Source organism: Cotesia typhae, unplaced genomic scaffold, assembly GCF_013202065.1.
Source record: "Cotesia typhae breed Kobodo isofemale line unplaced genomic scaffold, CoteBio_Ctyphae contig_36, whole genome shotgun sequence".
NCBI lineage: Eukaryota > Metazoa > Arthropoda > Insecta > Hymenoptera > Braconidae > Cotesia > Cotesia typhae.
Window position 1 is genome coordinate 1,278,008 of NW_027423744.1, and position 9,022 is coordinate 1,287,029.

The 9,022-nt window shown below is 28.5% G+C and overlaps 1 pseudogene; it reads right to left on the reverse strand.

Moving 5' to 3' along the window:
- Nucleotides 1–32: 32 nt before the first annotated feature.
- LOC141526650 (odorant receptor 46a-like) lies at nt 33–8,993 on the reverse strand (annotated as a pseudogene).
- Between the last annotated feature and the right edge of the window lie 29 nt (nt 8,994–9,022).

Consider the following 9,022-nt stretch of genomic DNA (forward strand, 5'->3'; position numbering starts at 1 on the left):
AATAGAAATCGAAAAACGATCATTCTGAAATTTTCAGGATATTTGTAGAAAATGTCAAAATTTCATATGAAAGAAAGAAAAAAGAAATAAAAAATGTTTATAATCGAGAAATTCGGAGTTTTTTCGGAAAATCTAAAAAATAACGATGAAGATAGGTTCGATTAATTTTTTTCTATTTTTTCCCAAAAAGAACATTTAATAAAAAAAATTAAAAAAAAAAAAAACGTCCCGATAAGTCAATTTTTGAAAAAGTTATGGTAATTTAAGCCACACCGTCCATAATCTGCTGAATTTTTAATTGTTTCGAAATGTAAAGCAAAATTTGAAAAAATCTCCTCGAATTTTTTTTGTCACAAACCTACTGTATATCACTCTTTTACTTTTAAATTATCTGAAATTGTTCGAATGAGAAAATTGTAGTTATTAAATTAATAAATTTAATTTAATTTCCCATGAAAAAAAATTCCCATGTTACCATTGGAAAAATTCTTATGTTTACATTGGAAAAATTCCTATGTCAACATAGGAATTTTTTCTATGCAAAAATAGGAAAAATCCCTATGTTTTTTTCGCCGTGTAGATATCAGTTTTCAGGACAGCAAAGAATCATTAGATAATCATAAGTCAATATTGACACATAATTATGCATGCCGATTCCTCTCTAGGTAGTTGTTGCTGATAATTATTTTGAAATGATAATAACAAGACTTTTAGCTAGGTTGTTTTTTAAATGAATTTTTATATTATTATACAGTAAAATTTTTTTACAAATTGTGTGATTAATCAAATTTACGTTTTGTGCCAGAAAGATTGATTTTGGTTCGATATAGTTTAGATTGAATGGTTTGTGAAATTAACTGGGGATGAAATGGCTTGAAGAAACGCTTTTGCGCACCTGATAACGCAAAGCATTTAAGGTAGTGTTCTACTCTCAACTTGGTAAAGTCAAGCGATCTTACAGACATTACACTGATAGAAAAGTGAATAGTTAGCTGAATTATAAGTATAAAAATATAGTTTTCTGAACTTTTTTTGTGTAGTTACTCAAATTATGCATTAGTTAAAGTAACTTTTGGTAAATAGTTGTATAAACGATATTTTAATTAATATTTTTATGTTATCGTGTTAATTAACAAATTATTAGGTGACTGAAAGGTGGTTTTAGACAATGTCACTAATAGCTTCACTGGAAGAGCCCATGAGGTGCAAACAAAAGATTCTGGTTCGAGTCCCGATCCAGGCTCTCCGAATTATTTTTTGGGTCACCAAAAAATTCCCACTGAGTGGTCCTTCCTTTCCCTTTACCCTTTCTTCTATCTTTTCACGAAATTTGTCATCATTAACTCTCGAAGGATAATCGAGATAGACATACTAAGTTCAAGTGAACCAAGCTGACTATTATGCCCATTAGGGTGTGCCAAAATGTAATTTTCGTGAAGAACCTTTTAAAATTGGAATTTTGAATTCATCGTTTAACAGCAGGTGTGTTTAGGCATCTCCTTTTAACAGGAGATTCAATTTGGCACTTTCCGCCAAATTTTGAATTTTCCGCTCCTGTTAAAAAATTCTATGAAAATCAAATTTATCGTCTCATCCTAAAATATTTCAGAAAACGCCCAAACGCAGCCCCTGTTAAAAGCGGAACTCAAGATTTTAATTTTAAAAGGTTTCTCACGGAAGTTACATTTTGGCACACCCTAATGCCCATATTTAATTAAAAATATTTTGAGTAACTATGATTATGGGGTACAGTATAATAAATAATTTTAGATATAAGAACTTCAATTAAACAGTGGTGATACTTACTAAGTAGGTTTTCTTAGTTTAGAGAACCATATTTTTCTCTCAGTGGAAATGTTTTCATTGTTTTTTTTTTTTTCTTTCTAAAATAGTACAATTTAGTTGTAGAAAATATCGGACGTACTCACTATCACATTAATCGTGTCCATTGCTAGTTGAAATAAGGTAAAAAATATTATTTTAAAAAATTATTCTACTGTCAATAAATTACGATAATTAGTCACCATAAATACACAAATTGAACACACACTTAAAAATTGAATTAATATTTACGATTTACCTGTTTTTTTTTTCTTTTTTTTTTTTAATTATATTAATGCAGTTTCTTAAATTAAAATTTATCTTTTAAAGATTTAAAACAGTTATTATGAAATATATTTTTATTTATACAAATTTCAATTTTTAATAACGTTCAGGGCGCAACTACGAAGCGCTTTCAAATATTCGTTATAACTTTACTAATATTTAGAATTTCGATCTAAAATTTTTATATTAAAAATATCTATTTTCTTTAATATAAAATTGATGATTGAACTAAAGCTAGTTTCTATAAAAAATCTCGAAATAATGGTTACTGATTCCTTATTGGTTAGGATTAAAGCGCGTGCAATTTGAATTCCTAATAAACATATATTTTATATGAAACTTGTAAAGAATAAACAGCCATATGAATGACTTACAATTGATAATGCAACGAATCTACAGATCAGTATTAATTATATATAATGATTATAATTATAATTGTATATAAAATGTATAGTGTAAGTGTTTAGTTATTATTTTCAATCATTGTATCAATGATGAATTATTATTGTTATGATTATTAGTTATTATTATTAATTATAATACATGTATTTATAATACAACGAGTATCTCTTTTGTACGTATTATATGCTAATAAAATATGATATATTATTATTGTAATCAAATAAAATCTGAAATTGAGTATGTAAAGATAAATGCTTTACATTACTGATCCGCTTTATAGTAGTAATATAATATAAAAATAAAAATAAAAATATAGGTATGGTTCTACTTACTTTTAATTGTAATGATAGCCATTTACCGCGAACCGAAGGATTTGATTTATTGTAACATATGTGTTCTGATTAACCGCGACCTAGATGTAAGATTAACTAGATGTGACTCATAATATACCTCAACGTACCATCATCATCATTATCCAATTAATATAATTAAAACTTATGGATTTTTAACATTTAGTATTATTATTATTGTAAGATAAAATACTGTTGAACTTAAAAGGACTATTCTATAGGACTTTGCTCCAGTTACTAGAACATTAAAATTAATTATACTGGATTTTATAAGGTGAAGAAATAATTATTGATTTTATTAATAAATATTTGTAGTTAAAAAGAATTTAAAGAAACGAATTATTCATTTAGATATTACAAAATATATTTGTTCTATAGCATATAGTGTTGTAATGTACTCATTTTGTTAGTTTTTAAACATTCGATTCATTTAATGAAACCCAGATACTTATAAAATGTCCTGGAAGGTTTCTTAGCTTAGAAGAGTTTAGATTTTTAGTACTTTTAAAATATTTTAGATTATTCGAGTACGTTAAAAATCGTATAAGATAATTTCATAATCTACATGAAAAAATACATTTATTAATTATTTTTTGGAAACAAAAATATAGCATTGCTTGTGGTTGTATATTTATACTTTTAAATGAATCCAATGATAGATCAACGAAGTGTCCCGCGATGAAAACGACAGGTCGAGATGTTTTGCACATTATTATTAACATTGATTTCATTATAGTTGTTCTTGAAGAATGCCAATTACTATTGTAAATTTCATTACGGAGGTTTTCAAACTGCAATTAAAATGATTATTATTAAAGTGATTATCAATTATTAATTACATTTCTTTATTAATTAACTTTGATTATAGTTGCTCTATTTATTTCTTATAATTAAACGAGATGAAATATCGTGATTCCGAAGAAATAATCTTGATTCCCAAAATTTTTGACTTCCCGCTAAGAAAATCGAAGATTTTCAAAAATCGGGAAATTATTGTTTTCACCCCGTTTTTCGAAAATCGAATTTTCATCGGATCTCGACGTATCGAGGTCCTAGGAAGTTTCCCTGACTATTCCCACGATGGTGTCTGTATGCTTCACCGATTTGATCGCAGTTAGTGCCATTCAAAAGGGCTTGACTGAACTTAAGTTTTGAATATACTTTGGACCGATTCGGACCAGTAGATTATGAGAAATCTCAAAAAAACTACAAAAAAAATTTTTTCAAATGTGGTTTTTTTGGAATAACTTTTAAACGGCTTGACCGATCGATTCCAAAAACTAATCAGCTCTTAACATTAAAAAACCACGTCGATCGACACCAAGCCGGTCAAAATCGGTTGATTCGTTCGTGAGTTATCGTTGACGAAAGAAATCGGAAAAAAGTGTTTTTTCGAATGACACCAAAACTTCTGGTCTTATCAATTTGTGTTTAAAAATGTATCATAGAATTTGAAAAGCTTCGTCGAATGCCGCCAACTGCGTGAAAATTGTTTCGTTCATTCAAAAGTTATTGCGGTTTGAAAATTCAAAAAATAGTGTTTTATTAAACTTCTATCAGACTTTTGAGCTCGGAGAGCTCAAAACTACATGAAAATTTTCTTTTGAGCTCTTCGAGTTCAAAAATGTAAGAAGGACAATTTTGAGCGCTTAATTACGAAAATAGCGGGAAGTTGCAAGGATGGCTTTCAGGGTCAACCGTTTTCCTAATTTTTTTGTGTATTAATTATAAAAATACAAAAATGTTCTTTACCTCTATTGTTACCTGCTGAGCGGTGATACATTGTAAAAATTGTTGCGAGCACATGACAATAAAAAAAACACATTAGTAACGAAATTCAGATCATTGATTTGAGTTTGAGATAACATATATGCGACAGTACATAATACAACTGTATTTGTAACGTAATGAATGAATACCGCCTTTGAAAATAGTATATTTGTGAATTTGAATAAACTGAAAAAAAATATAATTCTTTAAAAAAAAATATTCAGTAACAATAAAAATTTAATAAAAAAATATTTTGTATTTTTCCAGTCAGTTAACAATAATTTGTTCATATACAAAATTAAATACATTACTTCAAAATAGCTATATGATTCTCGAACCAATCACATAACAATTGCTGTTCAATTTTCTTTAATTTATCTTATATTATTTAAGTTATCTTCACTTAAAATTTTTTCGTCCGTAGATGCAATAATTTCCAATTTTTCGATAAATAATTTGAAACGATGTTGAAGCACAGTAAGCTTACCACAAACTTGGAACATCATTGTCGGCAAAAATACATTAAAGCCTGCATTAACAACAGCAAGAATTATGACGGAGTACATTTGTTCGACAGCTGTGCACCAGTAAATTACGGGGTTCATTGTATAATTGTATGGAAAGTATCCTCTGTAAGGTAATCCATACGCTGTGTTTATCACAACAAAATGTCTCATTGTATACCACGCTATTGAAGTCATCCCTAATTTTGGAAACCAAAAAGTGATCATTCTGCAGAATACAATTATACAGCTTATTTAATTAAAAATTTTTGCTAGAGTGGTTTATCATTTTCAGACAACTGTTTTAATTATGTTTACTACTGAAAATTTTGAAAAGTATTTTACGCGATTAACGATCTCTGATAAAACGAAAGGATTTGAAATTATAAAATGAGGAGCTAATTTTCAAAAGGGTATCTTTTCATTTTTGATTAATCGAGACAAAAAACTAGTTATCTTCAATTATAAATATTTTTATCGAACTTTTTTAATTTTGCTATAAAGTGCTATCAGTTATGAAGCTATAATTTGATTTTCATTTAGGAATCTTTATAATTCTCGAAGTAGTTGATATTTAAAACTTCAAAAAACGGCTTTTTTAAAATATGAAAAGATACCCTTTTGAAAATCAGCCCCTCAAATATTTTTAATCATTTCTTATCTGTCGATTTTCCATCTTTAAAAATCATTCACAATGATTAATTGTGAAATTTCTAAAATGATTTACATGATTTCAAATTTTAAAGAATGATTAATTTCTTAATTACTTTTAATTACAAATCATGCTGCTTCATCAGCCCTGACGGATTCAAAGTGCGGTAGAGTACGGTAATATACGATAAATTTATGGTAGGGTACGGTACAGAGTACGCTACGTACAGTGATTTACCGTAATGTAGTATGACATCGTAAATTACGGAGATTGTACGACAAAGTACTGTAATTGTACAGTAATTTACCGTTATTGTACGATAACTTATCGTCAAAATAGGGTAAATTTGACGATAGGTTATCATTGGAATACGGTAATGCGGAAAATTTAGAAGTATATATTCTACCGTATTTTCACCGTATGCTACCGTATTTTTACCGTTCTATACCGCATTTTCGTCGTTATTTACTGTACGTTGCGGTTTCTACTGTGCAAGTAGAATGCTACTGTAATCTTCGGTGATCACACGGTATATCAACCGTATTTTTACCGTACAATATCGTAACTCTACAGTATTTCAGATCCGCCAGAGAGGGGAAATCATATTTTCAACTGCTGCTAAAAACACTAACGTAGAGAAGTAAACATATAATAGAACTATCTAAAAATGATCTATTCTTTCGAATGATAGAAATCAACAAAATATTTGGTTATCTTAATTCAAGGAGTTATTTTGCAAACTCATATAAATTAAAATCCTTGGATCCCGGGTTAAAATTTTAAGTGTTGTTAAACGTACAAGATTCACTTATATTCCAAGAATTTTTTTTCTTTTCATAGAAACTAGTTTTTGAACGAAAAACGTAAAGCTCAGAAGAAAACAAAATTATTATGATATTGTACGACCAAAGATGATATACACTTGAATCAAGAGACAATAATTATCGATCGAAGATATTAGTCTCTGAATACAAGGTAAGGAATTTTTGAAACAAAGGCAACCAGATTTTTCAAAATAAATTTTTTGATTCAAGTTAAATTCTCTTGAATTAAGTTAATTTAATATTTTTATTGACTACTATAATTTGTTATAAGAAATAATAAAATAATATTAATTACCTGTCAAGTCGATCATATTTCGCATGAATCAGTTCCTCGTCAGCATTTTTCAATCGAAGTGGATGAATCTACAGTTTGTCAATAACTTCAATAATATTTTGACGATAATTTAGAATGCTAGTTATTTTTGGAATGTTTTGAACATATCCCACTACCAGTGAGACGTGATCAACCATAGCAGCAAATTCAAAATTTTCAAACTCTATATCCAGTAGTCCAGATATCAAAAATGATAAATGAAAAAATATTACTATACTGGTGTATAAATCGTAAACTCGTGCTTTTAACCCTTTCCATTTAAGAGGTCTCCAAATGCCAGCATAAGTGAGTACTTGAAAACTCTGAGGTAGTTCGACTCCCATATTTTCATTTGTTATTTTTGCTATATATCCGCAGACATTGTTTTGTTTAGACAAACAATGGACTAGTCGTCACAAAGTCCGAACTTACAATGTAAAATCTAAAAACTTATTATTGTGCAATTTAGATTTTAATATTTAATAGAGCAAGCTGTTATACATTAAGTGTTTTTCAGTCAGGTAATAGTTGATTAATAATTCAGAAGCATTTTCGAAAAAATTACATAAATTACGTACAGTTATCCGTAATACTATTTTCAAATATTAATGTATAAGTGATGTACGATAGGGAGATTACAAAATTTACGCTCTAGTCATGTATTAGTTTCGTTGAAATTTATATTGCTTTGTGATACATGTGAATCTTCGTTATTTCAATGAAAATTCAATAGTATTATGTGACTATTTTGAAGAATTCTTAATGTTGGTTGATGATTATTTATTACTAGGCATTTCCATCTACTAGTCAAATCAATAGTTTGTAAACTATTGATCTATTTACGTACCAAAAACTTATATGTACCCGAGTCGAAATTTAAATTGTAGAGATTCAACGTATTGAACGTTAAAATTGTCATTTGAACGTAATGGATGTTAAAAACGGATATGTTGAACGGATCCAACGTATTGTAAATTTGAAGAGAACTAATAATGGGTAAAAATAAGTAATATTAAAACTACTTAAATAACTACATATCCTCAAAACCTAAATAGACAAAAAAAATTTTTAATTTCCCGCTAAGAAAATTGGGAAGTTATTGGTTTTACCCCGTTTTGCAAAAATCGAACTCTCATCAGATCTCAACGTTTTGAGATCACAGGAAGCAATCTTAAAAAAAACAGTGAAAAAAATTTTTTTACAGTGGTTTTTTTGGAATAACTTTTAAACAGCTTAATCGATCAACACCAAAAACTAATCAGCTCTTAACCTTAAAAAAATCACGTCGATCGCCGATAATCCGGTCAAAATCGTTTCATTCGTTTGAGAGATATCGTATAAGAAAGAAAACCGAAAAAAGTGTTTTTGGGAATTACTCCGAAATTTTTCATCTAAAAAATTTTTGTTGTCGATTCTTTTAAAGGACATAAAAAACTGCATCGATTGTCGCCAATTGCGTGAAAATCGGTTGATTCATTCAAAAGTTATTGTGGTTTGAAAATTCAAAAATTGTGTTTTATTAAACTGCCCTCAGAGTTTTGAGCTTGAAGAGCTCAAAATGACATAAAATCGTATTTTTGAACTCGAAGAGCTCAAAAACGTAATAAGCGGGAAGTTGCAGGGATGGCCTTTAGGGTCAACCGTCGTCCTAATTTTTTTCCAGTTCTGTTAGGGAGATTTTATATTTTTAGCTTAAATTGACAGAAATGCTTTATCGAAATTTTTGACCCTCGGAATAATTTCTAAAATTATGAAATATCATTCATACGATTTTATACCAAAAATGGTCGCATAAATCTGTACATAAAATGATAACTTTTATACAATTTTATAAAATTTTGTACCACTGGATTTTTACAAAAAAAAATAAAAATTTTAATTTTTGACTTCCTGCTAAGAAAATTAAAAATGTGTATTTGATTGAGTAGTTTTAACATTACTATTTTCACCCATTATTGGTTCTCTTCACATTTATAATACGTCGGGTACGTTTAACATACGTTGTTGACGTCCATTACGTTCAAATGACGATTTTAACGTTCAATACGTTGAATCTACGATTTAAATTTCAACTCGGATACTAATAGGATCGGCGGTAAGTA